The sequence below is a fragment of the Pseudorasbora parva genome, chromosome 17 (genome assembly GCF_024679245.1).
Source record: "Pseudorasbora parva isolate DD20220531a chromosome 17, ASM2467924v1, whole genome shotgun sequence".
NCBI lineage: Eukaryota > Metazoa > Chordata > Actinopteri > Cypriniformes > Gobionidae > Pseudorasbora > Pseudorasbora parva.
The window spans coordinates 33,031,028-33,042,855 of NC_090188.1; the positions used below are offsets into that span (position 1 = coordinate 33,031,028).

The following is an 11,828-nucleotide window of genomic DNA, read 5'->3' on the forward strand; positions in this document are numbered from 1 at the left end:
TGGGGGCAAGTGCAAACAAATTCACCAGTTAACTTAATTTAAAACCGTGTACATATTACCTCTGGGTGCGGACCCCAAGAGGTAACCTCAGTATTTTCAGATCATACGACCTACATTCACTATACAAGCCGATCTGAGATCTAAAATAACGGGCACGTTGGTATAATTCAGGCGGGCATTACTAGTTGCTTGCAGATGTGTCAAAAATGAGTACACATATGTTGTAAATAAAAAATTATTTGTTTATAAATCTCTGCTTCATTATTCAAAATGTGTGTGTTTTCATTGTAACTGGTCAGAATCTGATTGGGGGTAGGGGGGGAGACACATTTGTAAAATGGAGCTTGTCCTCATAATGTTTTCCATGCGTAAATGAAGTTTACAGCTACAATACACGCTATATAAGTTTGTAAAAAATAAAAAGGAACATGCAGGTGTAATGACTCTACAAAACAGCTTTCCCATACATGTTTTCAACCATTGTCACAGCACACCTGAGAAGTCAATAAAAAAAGTAATAGTAGCCTACTTAATAAATTATTAATACAATGATTTTACTTTCATACTGCTCCAGATCCAGGCCTATGTAATGTTTTATGAACAACTTTTCTTGTAGTTTTCTCTTCTTTTTCCTGTTGGCTGCTTTCTAATGAGAAATGTGCATTTTATTTTTACTAAACTAAAGATACAGATAATATACATTCCCTGAATGAAGATTATCTTTCGTTGCTATGGCGGTTACTACGACGCATCTGAAACCACGCAGCTTGCATTATGTACTTCCGCCCAGAAATATTTTATTCACCTTTTTCTCCTCAGAAAAAAATTAAATATGATAAGTGAACAATGCGGTATATTCATGTTAATGCTATTACATTTACTAATTTCTCCTTTAATTCTGAGAAATATGTTGTGTTGTTTTTTTCCCTCGTGCTGTGGGCGGAGTTTGCGCGTTCTACTGTTTTGGCTAAAATATCTTAAATAAACCAACATTTTTAATTTTTGGTAACATAGATTATCTAAATGTAGTGTAATTACCAGTTTGACTGCACTAGATATTTGATATATTCAGTAGATATATCTTTTTACAACCCTAGTTCACAACCCTAATTTGCAAACCAGAAGAACTACAACTGTAGTACATAGTCGGTTCAAGCTGCATGGTGTGGTTATAGGGAATTGAAGTTTTTACAACATTTGTGTTTTCCTTAGAATTTGATGTTGTAAATGGTTTGTTGAAAGTACAGTGAGGGGTTTAGGGGTATGGTAAACGCATCTATGTAATCAGATTTTGAATATGTCATTGTTAAGTGGGTTTAAATACATTTTAACCATATTTGACAGCACCCCCAGTTGTTGACTATACTGTATATACCTCAGTATGATAGCTGAGGTCAAGAGCAGTCTATACCAGTTTGTCCCATATCTGTAGCCTCTTTTGTTAATGAATTATAAGCCTTCAAATATGCACCAATGTGACGTTTCAAAGGTCAGTATTTCAAAGTAGGAGCCATATAGAGTTTTCATATTAATTTATGTTACTCTCCAGGTCAAGACCTTTCCAGCGACGTATTTGGTTTAGCTGTACAACAAAATTTTAATTTTCTCATTTCATGGATACAAGACCATCTCAGGTCTTGTTTCAGAGAGGACTTTGAGGTGTCAGTATATAAAGTGAACATGTTTGTTTGTTTGTTTGTTTTTTTCTGATTGTGTTAACAGATTAATGACCCCACAACATGAGGAATACCTTGTACACACACACACACACACACACACACACACACACACACGTTAGTTTTTGTGACATATGGGGACATTCCATAGGCGTAATGGTTTTAATACCGTACACACACCCACACCCACACACACCCACCCACACCCACCCACCCACACACACACACACACACACACACACACACACACACACACACACACACACACACACACACACACACACACACACACTCACACACACACACACACACACACACACACACACACACACACACACACACACACACACACACACACGTTAGTTTTTGTGACATATGGGGACATTCCATAGGTGTAAGGGTTTTAATACCGTACACACACCCACACATACGCACACAACCTCACACACCAAAAGACCACATTCTAGAATATAATTTGGGTAGTCGTCTCATCTTGTACCTGTAGTATTATTATTGGTATTCAAAACAAAGAGTACACATACTGTAGGCCCTGTGGCATCCTCTGTATTTATTTCTCTGTTTAAAGATTTCGTTTCTATCTATAAAAAAAAAAAAGGAAAAATAGATTTCCCATTAACCTTTTCCTCCTTCCAACACCTGTCACTGTGAGAAACTACAAACCCAATTTCCAGAAAAGTTGGGATATTTGTATGCCAGTACCCCCTGGCATATGGGTGAGCTGCATGTGTGTGAAGGTACCATTGACACAGAGGCATATATTGTGATAACTAACACATTAATTTACATCATTATTTAATATAATGTTATTTGGGAATTAACACGATGTCATATTTAATTAACAGCAATTCATATATTATTTCATCTATGATTCATATACAATGTTCATTAGTTGCTGTAGCAGTAATCATTAATAAATGGTTTAGTTCTTCATGAGCGATACATTAATTCCTTATAATCTAGATTCATCTTCTCACTTGTCCAGATGGATATGGTTATTACCTTTACATGGACAACATGGACTTGAGTTGTTGCTTAAATGTGTATGGCATAACTGATTACTTATATTTTCATGTTGTTTGTATTCAGTGCATTTCAAAGTAATCTGACCCAACCCTGCCAACTGTTCCTCAGTATAACATGGTGAGCTAAGCCTCAATGTTTCTACATAGTTAGTTTTGTATGGTATATTACACAGAATTTATCTGTGTACAGTATGTAAGTTTCTTACATCTTATTATGGGATCTGCTGTGACCTCTAATGTTTCAAAATGTTGGTAGCTCAGGTTGAATCTGAAAGTTCCCAGTTCTCTCTTATCCTAAGGGTTGATGAGCCAAAATCAACTCAATAGTCAGATGACAAATCACATTTGTATTTCTGTTTACATATATACAGGTATCAGCAAGTATTTACAGACATTATCAGTTGCATACATAACCCTGACTATCACAATTCCAGTAACATAAAAGAGAGTAGAATATGAGAGCATATGTAGCAAACAAACTAATTTACAAAAACACAGTCAAGACTTTTGTCAAGACTTTAGAAACCTTTTCAAATCATTAAAGTGACCTGAGTCTGACTTTAGTCTCAAGTCAAGTGACTTGAGTCCCCACCTCTGCATCATCATCATCATCATCAACATCATCATCATCAGCATTATCATCATCATCGCTGATGTCATGTAGCCAATCCAATTCTTCATCCATTTCCCCTTCCTCCTCTTCCGCCAGCCTAGGAGTTCATTTGAGAATGCCTCTGTAGGTGCATGCTATAGTCTGCTGCCTGAGTCTGAAGTCTTGCAGTTTTCTCTTAGGTAGACTGATGAGGCCCTTGGACCCCTCCTCTGTGAATCCATTCATATAGCCTGTAATTTCACACATGAAGAATAATGGAATTACCGTCACACTAAACATTTAATCAGAGATAGATTATTTATGTTACAGTTTTTCTCAATCGATTTGGTACATTTCTCCAAACTTAGGTAACTGCTCTCAAAACATTTAACACAGTGATCCATACACTTTGTAATTGTCCTAAACATATAGTAAATTATCCTTACATATCTCATTATCTCATACAAATTACAAATCAAAAGCATAATTTTCTCAAAACACTGAGCACAAAAAATCCCTAACGTTATCACAGCAGTTCATACAGCCAATCAAATTTCTTAAATATATCAGGAAAAACATTTGCCGCTTTTTCATTGGTTTTCATAAAGATCACAAGCATTTTTGTACCATTTTCAAAACACAACAAACAAAACTGTGAATGCAATTTAATTCACAGAAATTCAATTCGGCCAACTGAAAAATTTCGATGTAATCAGTCATTTGAACATTTTAAATTGGAGACCTGAATTTTCTTTACAGTGTATACAACTAAACTCGTCATTAAAGAACTTTGAAGAACACAATTAAAGAACATGAAAAATGGGTAGTTTCATTCATGTATTTGTGTATCTACAGCTGCATTTTTTATTAAATCAACAGAGAAAACACTTGTAGTTTTAATGTCAGTATTAACTTTTGATAAATGCATTAATAGAATAAACTGCAGTGCTTCATTATGCAGTGAATACTGAACTGTTTTGCCAATATAAGAATGTGTTTAGTTTGCTGTGTTAATAGTTTTGAGAGTAACTACATTAATTTGGAGAAATATGTAAAATCGATTTAGAAAAACTGTAAGATGAATCCAATTAAAATAATCTTTGAAGGCTAATTATCCTTAGTTTTTTGAGCCAACACTAGCATGATTGCTTTTCACTTTAAAATAGTTTGACCTACGAATGTTAAAATCCATAAAGCCAGATAGTTTGACTTACTTCCTGTTTGTGTGCGCACTGAAACGGTGGCCATCAGTGACTGAACCTTTTCTATGAAGCATACATTATTATGAAAAGTGTTTTTTTTTTAAAGTAGTAGTTTTTCTACTTACCAGGATATTGGTAGCTAGTACATGGTGAAGTTGGGATGGAGGAACTAGCACATGGAGAAGTACTGTTTGGAAATAAAAAATAACAAACCACATTAGAACAATTCTTTCGAACTCTTTGCCAGATGTACAAAAATAAACACTTCAAAACTATCAAGTGTTCTATCAAGAAACTATCAAACCTGAATGAATTTGGCATTATAATGTAATTTACATTATGAACGTGCAAGTATACAGAATATTGAGTGCCAACAGCACTATAAAACCAACACTTACTCCAAATCACACATCGTCACTCTCCATTAAAGCACAGTACTTGAGTTCTGTACTTAAGTACATTTTTTGAGTTTCTGTTCTTTACTTGAGTATTATTTTTTTTTTAAAAAAGGGAAATTTAAGTACTTTTAAATACAAATACTTCTGTACTTTTAAAAAATCTGAAAAAAATCAGTTTTTACAACTTTCACTTGTAACGGAGTAATATTTGACCAGTAGTACTTTTACTTTTACTCAAGTAATAGAGTTGTGTACTTTGTCCACCTCTGTTTGGTCATCATATTGCAATATATCATTTTACATGTTGATTTCAGCTGATTGGCTAACCCACAAGGTGAATGGAAAGACATAAACAGAAATATAGGTACACTTTGATTTATTTGAACAGCTTTTAACAAAAATCAATAATAAAGAAAAAAATAACAGCATGACAGCATGTGTAACGTGGCTCCTCTTTCTCGTCTTAAATAGTCACATCCGTAACCAGGATGGCGACGTCACTCATGGCTGGCACCTGGTGGGAACTGGCAGGCCGGCTCCCATGTCTCCTCCCAGATTTTTCCACTGTATCAGTAAAAAAAACAAAAGAGTAAAAAAATAAATATTGTATGATTGTATGATAATTCTTGTATTTCATTGTTTTTATACAAACCTATACAATAGTGCTTGATGCAATGTAACAGATAAACATCAGCCACATTAATTGATAAAATGATAGAAAGTTAACTAGCCAATAGCCGATATCAGTCAACAAGGCCAATTATAATTATTAATTGTTTAAATATTTCAGAATAAACTGGTACATTTCTTGTTTTATTGAATTCATTATTTATTTAATTAATTTGGTCCTCCATAACAGTGTAACCAACAGTGTAATTCATATACAGGTAGGTCTCCAAAATTAAAATATTGTGCAATATTTCAAGCAATTTTTGTTGTTTTAATCTTGATGATTACAGTTACAGCTCATGAAAACCATAAATTATCAACTCAAAAAAATAGAATAAAGAGGAATACAAAAATGTTGACATTTTGAAAATAGATGTACAAATCTGACTTATCAAAAATTGTTAATGCATACATTCTATATTGGTCTGGCTGCTTTTGCACAAATTACTGCATCAGTGTGGTGTGGTATGGGATGGAGGCCATCAGTGTATGGCATTGCTGAGGTGTTATGGAATCCCAGGTTGCTTTGATAGTGACCTTGAGGTTGTCTGTAATGTTGGGTTTGGTGTCTATCATTGTCCTCTCTATATGGGGTTCAGGTGAGATGAGTTAAGCACAGCAATACCATGCTAAGCAAACCAGTTACTAGCAATTTTGGCACTGTGGCAGAGGCAGAATGCTGCTGGTAATGGAAATCAGCATGTACATAAAGCTTGTCAGCAGATGGAACCATGGTCTAAAATCTCCAGGTAGAAGGCTGCATTGACTCTGGACTTAAAACCTAGTGGACATGACAATTCTCTCAACGCTGCTTGTTGGTTGCAAAACTTTGAGACAATCTGTACATTTGAAGTTGTGTGTGTTACAATATACATTCCAACCTTTATCCACCACCTATGAGATGGTTAAAAGTGGAAACAGAAAGGACATTTATGAAGGCAATATAACCCAATATAAAGCAGTACTTACCATGCAGAGCAAGGTAACCATTTCACCCTTACTTCTGCTTGACCCTACAGAAAAACACAAATATATAATCAGGTTTTAAAAATCATCATTTTTGGGGCAAGGCCACTTGGCCTTCAGTTGAACTTAAATGGACTTAAATTACCACTTTCTTAAATGGTCAGAATTTTGTGAAATGCCAGATGAGCCATAGACAATGAAGAGATAATCAAAGTCTAATGAAAAATATATTTCTTACCTCATTTATCCTTCTTCCTGTTATGGAGTCATATTTGAAAACTTGCTGCCTACTACATTTCCGGCAACCTTAAATGACAAAAAATAAATAAATGAATAAATTATAAATTAACCATAAATGTCAAAACACTTTAACAATTTACACTTTAACAAATTCTTAACCCAGTTTCATAAAACCTGGGGACCAACATTAACCATTGTCCTTGAACTTTGAAAATATCAGAAAATACAGCTAAATAACTAAAGAATACATTATATTAAGGGCCATTCACACCAAGAACGATAACTATATAAAAAAATATTGTTCTCGTTAATATGATAAACTATAACGATAATGACATGGAGAACAATATCATTGGGGATCACTTTTAAAGTGATTTTAAGAAAGATAAAAAGCTAACAGCCAATAAGAACCCTTCACATTTTAGCCATCACATTTATTAACACAAGGCGAAACTTTGCTTATCGTTGGTCAGTCTGGGCTCTTTTATCGTTATGGTTATAGTTATCATTCCTGGAATGAAGGGGCTGACTACTATTTGAGCTGACCACTGATCTGTGTGTGTGTGTATTCATCTCTCCTCAAGTGTGTATTGTTCATTGCTTTACTCCTAGTGTGTGTGTTCAGTACTGAAAGGTATGTATGTGAGGACAAATTCCTTTGTGTATTACAAAAATGTAAAATTACTCACTGTTAACTGATTGACTGTACTTAAATTCACCTGGAAATTTCTGTATTTCATATATAATGATTACAAAAAGGGGAAATTAATGCATAGTGTGCTATGACCACAGTTCACTTACACTTTCTTTTTTTGGGGGGGGGTTGTTCCTTCACAGGGAGAGAGACAGGGTATAAATTTAAAAGGAAAAATTTCTCCTTTTCTTGGTCCTGAGGCTGGGGCTCGGTCTGGGTCTCTGACAGGTCCTGAGGCTGGGGCTCGGTCTGGGCCTCTGGCAGGTCCTGAGGCTGGGGCTCGGTCTGGGCCTCTGGCAGGTCCTGAGGCTGGGGCTCGGTCTGGGCCTCTGGCAGGTCCTGAGGCTGGGGCTCGGTCTGGGCCTCTGGCAGGTCCTGAGGCTGGGGCTCGGTCTGGGTCTCTGACAGGTCCTGAGGCTGGGGCTCGGTCTGGGTCTCTGACAGGTCCTGAGGCTGGGGCTCGGTCTGGGCCTCTGACAGGTCCTGAGGCTGGGGCTCGGTCTGGGCCTCTGGCAGGTCCTGAGGCTGGGGCTCGGTCTGGGCCTCTGGCAGGTCCTGAGGCTGGGGCTCGGTCTGGGTCTCTGACAGGTCCTGAGGCTGGGGCTCGGTCTGGGTCTCTGACAGGTCCTGAGGCTGGGGCTCGGTCTGGGCCTCTGACAGGTCCTGAGGCTGGGGCTCGGTCTGGGCCTCTGGCAGGTCCTGAGGCTGGGGCTCGGTCTGGGTCTCTGACAGGTCCTGAGGCTGGGGCTCGGTCTGGGTCTCTGGCAGGTCCTGAGGCTGGGGCTCGGTCTGGGCCTCTGGCAGGTCCTGAGGCTGGGGCTCGGTCTGGGGCTCTGGAAGTGTTGTTGTGGAGTTCCCTACAATATTGTATGTTAATTTTCAATATTTCCTCATCATAAAAAAAAAACCCAGTTTAAAACTGTCATGACTTAAATTACACAAATCCTACCTTCTTTCATCAGTACAAAATTGTAGGCCTTTTTCATGGTGGCCACAATTTTTATGTTGTCTTCAGTGGGTGGCAGATGAGTCACCACATCGGCCGCCCACTTTCCAGAGACCTTATCTTTCTTGGCGTAAAAAAGAATTGGGACATAGCCCAATGCACTTAGTTTTTTTACCTGTAATAAATAAATGCAGACAGCAAAAATTTGTTATTCCTACTGCATTATTTTCCATCCTATTGAAAAAAATTGCATTAAATATCCCAAGCTAGGAGCCCTCCCCCGGACAGCCCGTACGCCAAATACGCATAAACTTTGATCTAGAATCTAGATATAAAATCTTGATTATAAATGCACTAATAAATTAAAACATTAACATTTAACATTTTTTGTGATTATGACTAATCAAGTCAATCTGTTGTGTATCACCTGAATCACTTCACTCAGGTCATGATGAACCGTTCTTCCTGCTGCTTAGCTTTGCTTATTTGAATTAAGATAGCTGATGAATGTGGATAAATGTTTGATCATTAGTGATTCAAAATCCAAAGTTGACTAATGACCAAGTTAGTACACCAGTTAGAAAACACGGAATAGTGAACCCGGACACAACTTCAGGGAATAGAAATGGCATCAAAGTATGCAAACAGTAGCAAGCATATGCTTAATTGTTTTTATTATGAGAGGGTCCTTGGAAATTGTTCTCACATACAAAGGGTCCTTGGCACAAACAGTTTGAGAACCCCTGCTTTAAACAACCAATATTCATGTAATGTTGTGCTGGATGCTGGTGGTCTAGTAGTTAGCAATCTGGGTTTCTAACGGGAACACTAAAAGTCCTAACACCCTTCAAAAATAATTATATTGATTGGACACACAAAACAAAATATGATAACAAAAATTAATTTTGACTGGACTCTCTCTTTGGCCACCTATCCACCTGATCCAAACGCTACAGTGATAAATGGATAATTTAAGTAACAGAGATTGTTTTGGCTTTATAGCGGTTCTTGAATAAAGACTGATGGCATTCACATGCGCATTCTATTCCATGCATGCTTGCATGTCAATAAAATTTACAAATTAATTAAAATAATATGTTACACCAATGCCATCTATGACTACCTCAAATTAATTCACTGACAGATGAAACTTATTTTTGTAAAATGAGGCCCTTGTCCTATCACACAATATTAATGAAAGTGAAACAAATCATATTGCTTAATGAAATATGAGCATTTCTACTTACTGCAATATGGGCAGAGTCCACCACTCTTCCTGCATTTCTATTTTTTAGGACTCTTTCCCCCCACTTCCTGTCCAGGTTTTTTTTTTTGGCCGCTACTTTGTTTTTTTGGGAGATGGCTGCGAAACAAGAGCTGCAGGTTTTGCAGCTCACCTGTGTTGGTAAAATTATACCAAAGTCAGACATCATATGATGTGGAAATGATCAAGATACAGTTTAACTTGGCTGTATACAGGAAAAAGAGGAACACAAGAAGCACAGTGCAATTCAGACTATGCATCTCTAGATTGACACAGGATTATTATTATAATCATACAGTGAAAGTGGTAGATGTAGACACCCAGGCTACTCTAATCAATGTTGCCTATGGCGTTTGGTGGAAAACAAGCAATCAAAATTTATATCAACCAGACGCCTTACATTATCACTGTTTTGTAACAGTACAGATATCATACAGGGTCATTTAGTAAGCGCGTACTTTAGTGTCCAATTGACCTAATAATGAGAAATGTAGAACATTAAAACCAAATATTTGAATTATGGACATAATGCTCTCTATTCAACTTTCCCTCACCTGGTTAGATGCTTGGCAGGAGGGACAAGGCTTGAATTGCTTTGGAGACATTTTGAAATCTACATCACACACACACAGACACACACACTTTATACAGTGCACTTTAGACAGCATCAACAAACACAACACAACTTATTGGCATAACCGATCATTTTTCATACGTGTCATTGTTATATATTTTCTAATTTACGTATTTTGGAAGCTACTCTGAATCAGTCAATAATTGACGACAGCATTACTTATTACATTACAATACATATGAATTGTTTTATTTCATATTGAAAAATTGTTATGCTACAGTGTAGTAATAATAATAATATTAATAGATTTTATTTATAATGCACTTTTCATTCCGAAGAATCTCAAAGTGCAACAAGGGGGGGGGGGGGGGTTGATAACATCAAAAAATGAATAACAAGTAAAAATATAGAATACTACAAACAATCAACCAACACAGAAAACAGTTATGGATTCATTTGTATTGTCAATTATGGATTTATTTTGGTTGTGTATTATATAATTTTGCGTTGATTTTTAACAATTAGACTGTAAAACAAACCAATCTGGCAACACCGTTCTTCATTCTGAACATTTATAATGTTGGATAATAGTTGTGGGCTAATGCAATGCTTCTTAATGCAATACTTCAAAAAATCTTACATCCCTCTATGATTGTATCATACATGATTATATTCGACAAAAATGACCTTGAATTAAAGTAGCTAACATGTGCTAGCCCGCACATTTGGTGCAGAAAGCTATATTTTTATAATGTCCTATTATTTATCGTCATAAGAAATGGCCACCTTACAAATCTAAAGTTTCTAAACACAACGTCTTGTCCTGATTGAACAGTTTTTGATGTGTAATTTGATGTGTAATCCATCTCTATTAATTAACCCTTATACTTACCGAGTAGAAAATCGCAATGAACCTTGGGATCGCCCATACGGTGACATCAGCGTTTAATTTTGAGGATTTAATAAAAATAAAAATTAAATAATAATCATAAAAAAAGATTAATTGAACTCAATCGTAGCATATTATATTTATTATAATCAACAAACCTCCGATAAAAATACGTTATCCAGCATGCTATAAATAAAGCAGTGTCATACCTGGACAAGAAAACGCTTAAACTGCTTACTTGTATGCGCCTTGGAGCGTTGTTAAACTCACCTTTTAATGCCCCTTTACCTGCAGTTGAGCGTTGCTTAGATCAAACTCACCTTTGAATGCCGTTTTACCTGCAGTTGAGCGTTGTTAAACTCACCGCTGAATGCGGTTGTACATCATGTGCGTTGTTAAAATCACCGAAGACGAACGCGCCAAACCTTTATATAGAGGGCACTTTGATATCCAATTGCGGGGGTTTTTAAACATCAAAAACCAGTTGGAGCGCCAGATAAAAATGATCTGGGGGCCACCATTTGACTCGCCCTGGCATAAATAGTTTTTGTAACCTATTCCTTTTTATTTTTATTGATTGTACTGTCGACCCATAAGGCAGACAACGGGTTGCGGTGTGCGGACCCAAGACGTCAAATTTCAACGCAGTTGAGTTCTATAGAAGTCTATCGGACT

The 11,828-nt window shown here is 36.7% G+C and overlaps 1 long non-coding RNA gene across 2 annotated transcripts; it reads right to left on the reverse strand.

Annotated features, from left to right (window-relative positions):
• Positions 1–5,344: 5,344 nt before the first annotated feature.
• LOC137045662 (uncharacterized) lies at positions 5,345–8,595 on the reverse strand. Of its 2 annotated transcripts, none has more exons than XR_010898825.1 (4): positions 8,430–8,595; positions 6,785–6,852; positions 6,550–6,593; positions 5,345–5,475 (listed from the first exon to the last, which is right to left on the reverse strand). It is a non-coding gene; the product is annotated as an uncharacterized lncRNA (long non-coding RNA). The 2 variants fall into 2 exon arrangements; XR_010898826.1 differs by lacking the exon at positions 8,430–8,595 and adding an exon at positions 7,588–7,775.
• Between the last annotated feature and the right edge of the window lie 3,233 nt (positions 8,596–11,828).